A 9,205-nucleotide genomic window follows, 5' to 3' on the forward strand; every position below is an offset into this window, starting at 1 on the left:
CCCGGACTGTTAAACCAACGCATTAGCACGTCAAAGCCCATTGAGCCAGTATTGGCTTTAGTATCCCCCCCTTCTCCCCTCAATTCAATTCAATTCAAGGTGTTTTATTTGCATGACAGATGGGTACAAGCAGTGTTGGGTATGTATATTGTAACGCTTACAGCAGACAGGCACTGTGTAGGAGCCGACGCACCAGAGCAGCGCCTGCATTTATAACTTAGTTTTTAAAATTAGTCAAGCAATACGAAGCATCTCCTTTTACTTAGTGCCTGAGCACACTGCAACGCGTGTGAAGCCCATAAACGATATTAATTTTGGAACTTAAACATACAGTATATGGCTGGTCTCGGTACTTTAAAGAAAACATACACACCAGTATTCCATTTCTCCCTAAACATTTTAAGCATCGAAGTCTTTAACTAACGCGATACCGGAGTCAACAAGCATACTTTTAGAATTTGATTAAAAGGGAATATAATATGGAATCGCGTATCTCCAGAATTTAAAGACCAGACAATCGCAAACTCGTTTTCAATAAAATTATTTTATTCATTCAGCAGTTTGTGAGAGGGACATCCAGCAGGGAGAGACACACACACCGGTTTTCATTGACAACATTGTTTTTTTTTCCAATTCCTCTTGTCTAACAGGAATGTTTTGTTTGTGGACAGACTGTTAGACAAGAGGAAAAGACCGCCTCCTCCTACGAAGCATTTCGTTGATCCGATCACGAATTCTTTTCCAGTCGTACGCAGCAAGGGTTGAGAATCTCCGATTCACCATCGTACTAATGGTTTCCCGGAGATTGCAAGGCAAGGCACTTTTGCCTCTGGACCCATCGAAATTTACAGACGTGGTCCACCCCCAGTAAATTTCAAAAGTCACAAGATTTCGAAACACGAGGGCGGCGTAGCGGTCGGCTCTTGCTTTCCCGTCTATGCCGATGCACTGCAAGTACAACCCCCCCTCCATCTCCTGGGTGATGGGTAGCAGTTGGACATCTGGGAGAATTATTCGTCCCACTGGCATCTGTGAATTCCGCTGTGCTTCCTGGGGGGAGATAGCCGGCGGGGACAGCATCAACAGAGTCCTGCGCGGTGGTGAACTGAGAGGCCGGGATGGAGTGTCCTGAGGCGGTGTGTGCTCTGCGGGGGGCAGAGCTTCCGCCAGGCATTGCAACCTGCGCGGCGGGGAGAGGCACTTTTCAGGAGACAGCTGCTCAACTGTTTGACTGCTGGAACATACTGTCTCCTTCCTCTGCATTTTCAGGAGTGTCTCTAGCCTCCCAGTCCTCCCCAGTAATGCATCGTACTGCTCCCGCTGCTGCCGAAATGTCTCCATACAGGTGCTGCTTCTACAGGTTGGCACCCTGGCCAGTGGCCGAGAGCAGAGACCCACGGCCTGTGGCAAAATAACATAAGTCATGTAAGAAATAAAGTCACACAGTAGTATTCATCAGTCGCGGAACAGAAGTCAAAATAAACTTTTCTTTTTTTCCGTCTTACCGCTTTCTTTTTTACTGTCCTTGTGGTAGATCGTTTCGCCCGTGCGGTGTTTTCTTGAAGAACAGGCTACGAAGAAATAATTATAATTGAATTTAAAATTCAAAACGGCAATAATACCTTGTAATATGCGCTGTAATCGCGTATTTCAGATGAAGTCTGCTGTATTTGCTTACCCTTCGCTCTTTGGAAGCTGGGGCGGCAGAAGCACCTCGTCTCTTCCCGTAAAAGGTCTTGGTCTCCATACTGTACTATGGTCGCTGTAGTGCAGGTTCGCAGTTTTTTTTTTTGCGATGGGAGCTCACCCAATCCCTTGGTGTCTTTTATGCTATATTCACCTGTACGGCTAGAGTGTGTTCATTGTCTTCCAATGAAAGGCGGGTGCCTTTTGCCGAAGTCGGGAGACATTGGGGGCTTGCCACACCCGGACTGTTAAACCAACGCATTAGCACGTCAAAGCGCATTGAGGACCCGGGCGCAATAGTTGTTTTGTCCCTTGATTTACTGATCTGCATTAATTAAATCTTGTCAGTCAGGTCTTTTTTTCTCTATTTTAATTGTCGTTTACACATGCACGACTTTAAAAGCTAGCATGACAGGTTTCGATTCACATTAGCTGGCGAGCCTTGTTAAAAAAAACAATGACAATGTAACATGCCACTGTTTGTTCATGAACAAAGTTATACTGAGATTTCCTTAGATACGCGATTAAAAAATAAATAAAAATTTGAATCTCCTGCGGAACACATTCCATAAGAATCAGCGGTTCTACAACATATATCACCTTTAAAGGTGGCTTCTCAAAACGCTTTACGGGATAAAAACAACCAGAACAGCAGCAACAACAATATTGTATTTCATTGCACTTTGAAAACCAAGTAATAACTTAACTCAGTACGTGCAAACGTTTTGTATGTTGCTGTCTTGAATGCCTGCGTACCCATAAGTATCTTATTTGCCTTGAGGCCTGTCTACAGTATATTTGTCCCCCTATCTCCCTCAATTCAATTCAATTCAAGGTGTTTTATTTGCATGACAGATGGGTACAATTCTTGTTGGGAATGTATACTTTGATATTTACACCCGGCGCGTCACCGAGGGAGCGTCTGCATTTATAACTTAGTTTTTAAAATTAGTCAAGCAATATGAAGCATCTCCTTTAGCTTTTAAGTCCCTTATGGTTTTTTCGTATTATATTCCCTATTAATCAAACTCTAAGAGTATGTATCGGCTTGTCAGTCAGGTCTTTTTTTCTCTTTTTCAATTGTCGTTTACACATGCACGACTTTAAAAGCTAGCAAGACAGGTTTCGATTCACATTAGCTGGCGAGCCTTGTTAAAAAAAACAATGACAATGTAACATGCCACTGTTTGTTCATGAACAAAGTTATACTGAGACTTCCTTAGATACGCGATTAAAAAATAAATAAAAATTTGAATCTCCTGCGGAACACATTCCATAAGAATCAGTGGTTCTACAACATATATCGCCTTTAAAGGTGGCTTCTCAAAACGCTTTACGGGATAAAAACAACCAGAACAGCAGCGACAACAATATTGTATTTCATTGCACTTTGAAAATTGCATTTGAGCACGGTTTTTGACTTTCTTAAAATTGCATTTTGGGCGCGGACAGCACATACAAGGGTTAATGAACTGCGCCAAGAAATTTAAAATAGTTTTCTTTAGGTGTGAGGGTAGGAATGGACCGCAGCAGGCATAATCAGCAAACCAGGAAAACAAAGAACAGGACAGGTGAGATGTGTAGCCAGAAAGCGAGTGATCAGAAAAAGGAAATGGATTTGTCAACTGATTGTCCATAATATCGCTTACCTATTTTTTCGAAGAAATGTTTGTTAAAATAAAAGTCCAGCACCAGCTGGATTCGAACACACAACCTGCCAGTTGGTAGGCACACACCTAGACCAGTAGGCTACAAGACAGCTCGCATGATCAGGCAGGCGAAACAGCCCTACACAGCCCTGCCGCAGTACACGGATATAATCATACCGTTATTAAATTCTTGAGATACGCGATTCCATATTATATTCCCTTTTAATCAAATTCTAAAAGTATGCTTGTTGACTCCGGTATCACGTTAGTTAAAGACTTCGAAGCTTACAATGTTTAGGGAGAAATGGAATACTGGTGTGTATTTTTTTCTTGAAAGTACCAAGACCAGCTATATACTGTATGTTTATGTTCCAAAATTAATATCGTTTATGGCCTTCACACGCGTTACAGTATGCTCCTATTCTTTTTATGCTCAGCTACTAAGATTTCCCTTCAGTGGTAAAATTCAATATCTACAACGAGCACAGTAAAGACGTTTACAGTAAGTCTTTCTACGACAGACCAATGGACCATGAGTGCCCCTGTCGGTCAACCAATCACGCACCGCGGTATCCCGTGTCATCATACCTGCGGTATCTGTACCGCGGTGTCTGTACCGCGCACTTTGAATGGCTGCATCTGTATGTTACACTTAGTTCACTGTTTTAAATAGATCTAATTAAGAAAGTTAAGTGTTAGCATAAACTATTAGCAATCAATAATATTAAATTTAGCACTGTAATAAGCTGTTGCACTTTCCCCCGCATCTTGTAAAAATATATTTTCATTGTTCAAATATACATTAAGTCTGACTATCATATAATAAGTTAAATACAAAACTAAAGAAAAAATAGGGTTAAATATAATTCAAAATATTTTGCTAACAATGTTAACTGTTTATGAATAATAAAATGTATTAACTAAGGAGTAGGATGGCTCAGTTGTTAGTATGTTTTTTTGTTTTGTTTCTTTTTCATAAATACAACAGTAGTACCTGATGTCTCAGTGGCTTTCAAAATTAAATTATGCATGCAAACCTGTGAACTAGAAAGATAACTAAGATATCCATCCATTTATAATGGTGGCGAAGTGGTTAGCATTGCTATCTTGCAGCACTGGGGTCCTAGGTTCAATTCCTGCCATCCTGTGTGTGAGGGGTTTACATGTTCTCTCTGGGTTAGATGGTTTTTCTCCATATGTGTGATATGACTCCCTCTCGCACTCCAAAACATACTGGTAAGTTAATTGGTTTATGGGAAAACTGGCCCTGGCGTGTGTGTGTTTGTGTCTGTCTGTCCTGTGATGGACTGGCGCTATGTCCAGGGTGTATTCTGCCTTGTGTCCGTTGCTTACTGGGATAGGCTCCAAATCCTCTGTACTGGATAAAGAGATTAGAAATGGATGGAAGTAAAGGCACTGTGTGGATGGAACTATACACAGTGTTAGAAACCCACGATGAAATGGCAGCATCTCACTGAGAATAAAATATTTTATAGTGCTGGCTTAAGGAAACAGCCTTTCCACCTCTCTTGCACATCAGTATCCATACCTAGTTATTTAAACAAATTGCCTCTAAGTATAAACATCTTAATATGCTGGCTCTGTGGATCCGCATCAGCTATGTTTGCCCATTCCTTCAATTCATGTGCATCCAACACACAGTTCAATGCCAGCAACTACACATAATCTAAAATACAATCCTTATTTCAGTATCTATGTAAACATATAGTCTGTTAACTTCATCATCTTCATCAAAAGTATGCCTAACCCCATTAGGAAGTGTTCTTGTTATAAGTGTATTCCTCAGCTTTCCCCAAATTATCTTCTTCTTGCCAACATCTCTAGTCTTTTATCCTGCAATAACTCAGCCAACACTTAAATCTCCAAAAGCTGCTTGTGTTAATTTCTTTAAATCACAAATATCATGTGTAAATACTGGCCATGTAATACTCTGCATTGTGGAATAATAGTTTATTTTAAAGGGAACTAGAGAAATCAAGAAAGGCTTTTTTTCTAGAATTAATAAATGCACATCCTGTTCACTGGGGAAATTAAATCCACACTGAGCAATCTTCAATATGTTCAGAATATGACAGCAAGAATCCTATCAGGGATGCATTACACCTGTTTTCAAGTCCTTGCACTGGTTACCTATCAGATTTCGAGTCAACTTCAAAATCCTTATCCTCCTTATATACTGCCCTACAACTGTTATTATTGATCACCGAATTATTGTACTTGACATGACTTCATTCAGCCTTTCCTGAACGTCTATGACAGGCAGAGAGAGTGCTGTTTCTGGTGCGATCTTTTGCAGCTGACATTTCACTGTTTTAAACGAACAAGAAATTAGATTGCTCATAAATCAGTTATTCTATATAAACACAGCGTAATTGCCCTCCGAAAATCCTCTTTTTCTTGTTCGTTTTAGAGACCTTGATCGAAACTGATTTTAGATGTCAGAAAGGATTTATTTTCTCTGTATTTCCTACATTGCTTTGTCGAGATTTTAACTTTATATCTAACTTTATATCTAGGCTCAGATTTCAACTATAAATCGTACAGTAATTAATAGCAGTAAATACTGATGTTTTGCGCCCTCTTACCACAAAAATATATGTTTTGTAGTTGGGATTAACTTTATTTCGTACGCGTAGCTACTCCGATTCGGACACCGAACAGTTAAAGATGGTGGCAAATCAGACACCCAGAGGGGGGGCGTCTTCTCGCCTCCATAACTAAAATGCCAAATAGGAGTGGCTTAAGCGACATACACAGTCGTGTAACTGACAGTTTGAGGTAGCCTATCGTGTAAATTTCGCTTTGTTGCTGATAGGTTAAGCTTTCGAAACTCTGCCCCAAAGTCATGTGACTGATTTTTCGCCCTGTTTCGTTGGTTAAACGCAATGATCACATGCACCACCATGGTAACTGGGATGTGTAGTTTTTAATTCCGTTTGAATTATAACTGTACGTACTGTCTTCATATTTGGCCAGGGCTTTAAAGAGAAGGCGCGCCAAAAAATTTCGGTGCCGTCGTCTCCGCTTTAAAGGTACCCCCGTGCTGGAAGAATTTGACCTCGGAACGTTTGCCCAGCGTAGTTATAGTGGACATAAAAACAAGAGTTCGCTGGCATTATATCCTAGAAGACACAGACCGGCACCAGACCGGTAAATGCTTGATGAACTAGGGATTGGACAGTTTCCAAGTGCTTGTACAATCGATGGAAATGTTCAAATAAATGTGCAAAAGAAATAAACAAAATAATCATTTATTTCTTTATCATATTGGCTAGCTAATGTCCTCTCTTTGCTAGTTAGTGGCTGTGTTTCTGCGTTGGGTAGCAACGGGTGACTGTTCTCAGGCGGAAGATGTAAACAGCTTAATTTTCGTGTTAAATAATTTTTAAAAATTAAAATTCATTCTATACAGCAATCACATATTTGGGTACCGTTTCATAAAACTTTCATGCTTAAAATGTTTAGGGAGAAATGGAAGACTGGTGTGAATTTTTTCTTTAAACTATCAAGACCAGCCATACACAGTACAGTTTATGTACATACAGTAATGTTTATGTTCCTAAATTAATATCGTTTATGACCTTCAGATGCGTTATGCTCCTCTTCTTTTTATGCTCAGCTACTAAAATTTCCCTTTAGTGGTAAAATTCCATATAAATATTCAAAACTAAGCGGATTGAAATGTGCACAGTAAAGATATTAGATGATTAAATCTTTTCACTACTAACCAATGCACCACGAGTGCCCCTGTCGGTCATTTTGGCCAACCAATCACTTACCGCGGTGCCCTACGGTGCCCTGCGGGTTGGTTACTGTACCACGGGTTTTTACCGCTCATTTTGAATGGCTGCATCTGTAGGTTGTCTCTCGCAGTGTTCAGGAATTGCATTCCGAAACTGAGTCAGATCGAAAGTTGTAAGAAAAGCACCTATGGTGTCGGTTCTAACAGCTTTATTGATTCGATGTTAAAGGCCGGAAATGGGGCACAAGACACGCGACCGCAAAAAGCGTCACCATCTGCTTCCAGCTGCAAAATGCAGTTTGCGGACGCTGAAGCATTTGAACTTGAACTTTATTGCCATATGTAACCGGTACTGGTACAATGGAATTCTTACTTACAGAAGGTCTCTCGATTGTAAAACAAGTGTAAAAAACAAGACAAAAACAAGACAAAGTGCAAACAGTGCATCAAGACAATGTACAAACAAACAATAGACAATGTGCAAGTAAACATGTAGACATTTCTTTCCAAGGCAGCGGGTATAAGCGATCTCGCGTTTTAAAACCACCAGGAAAAGCAGAAAGGCACTTGCTTGCACCGACACACGACGACGTGAGGAGGACACCGTAGTCGGCAGGATTCGAACTTGCGCAGGGAGACCCCAATGGATTTTAAGTCCATCGCCTTAACCACTCGGCCACGACTACAGCAAGCGCTGTGGTTGCTGCGTTCTTGCTACAATCTCACATGGATCGCGAGGCGCCGGCGGAAACCTTTTTCAAAGTCGTTCTCCATTAAAAAAAAAACCTTTCCAAAATACAAGACTTGCAGACAGACACGCCTCAGAGGACTTAAGGGTGGCTTCATGTGGGAATGATAAAGTCTCCCCGTCCGGACAGGAAAATGGCACTTTGTTAGACACAAAGAAACAATCAACAACAGACAAATGTCCACAAGCATTTAAGAAGCCGCACCATGTTCTTGCTACAATCTCACACGGATCGCGAGACGCCGGCGGAAATCTTTTTCAAAGTCGTTCTCCGTTAAAAAAAAAAAACCTTTCCAAAATACAAACCTTGCAGACAGTCACGCCTCAGAGGACTTAAGGGTTGCTTCATGTGGGAATGATAAAGTCTCCCCGTCCGGACAGGAAAATGGCACTTTGTTAGACACAAAAAAACAATCAACAACAGACAAATGTCTACAAGCATTTTAGAAGCCGCACTTGAAATAGCTCTTATATTCGTGTTAGACGCTGGAATCGCCTTTTTATTGACGCTCTTACGAACGCCATGGAAAGCAAAACAAAGCAAAGCAGAGCAGAACAAAACGAACAAAATAAAACCCTCACGTCCTGCACTTGAATATAATGCCGTTACGTGCCGAAGCGGTATTGGACGTCATCCTAGCACTGCAACCCGGGGCGTACGGTATATGGGAACGAGCACACGTCACGAATCGTCTCTAATCACTCCCTGCACTGTAAGGCGCCTTGAAGCGTGCACCCTCAACATTCATCTTTGCGCATCTGTGAAAGGTAAACTCTTGAGCAAACTCTGAACCAGACGCTCAAACTCCAGCTAGGATTAGGGGTTGCATTCCCACGCTACTTGAACACTTTGTTTACGCTCAGTGCTGGATTTTGGGAACTTTAGGACGAGTGGGACTTTTCTCCTATCTGTCAATTCGTTTTGTTTTGGAGACTCTTGGCTGTCTGTGTTGTATAGTGCAGCGTGAAGAAAACGTTTTCGAAAACTGTGCCGGCTCAAAAGTTGTAAGAAATCCTCTCCAGCTCTTTTAAGTCTCTTCAGTTTTGTCATTTAAAGTGAAACTAGATGTATAACTGGAGCCTCACTTATGCAAATGGTGAGGTACAGAAGTACGTCAGACTGCGCCGGACTGGGGGATCATTTCCGGTTATTTTTACCATCTTAAACATTTGAAATCCTCCCCTAGGCAATTGTGACACTTCATCTTGGCTCCACCTAGGACACTCTTCAATCTTCCATCACTTCTCTCTTCTCCCGCAACACTCTCGTCTGTCGGCAGTATGTGGCGTCTTTGCATTACCACCAATCTCACCACAGCAAGAAAGCAACGGGTTTTGGCAAGAGAGGAGGAGACTGCC

At 41.4% G+C, this 9,205-nt stretch overlaps 1 non-coding gene across 1 annotated transcript; it reads right to left on the reverse strand.

The window, feature by feature from the left end:
* Positions 1 to 7,702: 7,702 nt before the first annotated feature.
* trnal-uaa (transfer RNA leucine (anticodon UAA)) lies at positions 7,703 to 7,784 on the reverse strand. Its single transcript has one exon. It is a non-coding gene; the product is annotated as a tRNA-Leu (tRNA).
* Positions 7,785 to 9,205: the final 1,421 nt, after the last annotated feature.

This window comes from Atractosteus spatula (assembly GCF_055471065.1).
Source record: "Atractosteus spatula isolate fAtrSpa1 chromosome 16 unlocalized genomic scaffold, fAtrSpa1.hap1 SUPER_16_unloc_2, whole genome shotgun sequence".
Taxonomy (NCBI): domain Eukaryota; kingdom Metazoa; phylum Chordata; class Actinopteri; order Semionotiformes; family Lepisosteidae; genus Atractosteus; species Atractosteus spatula.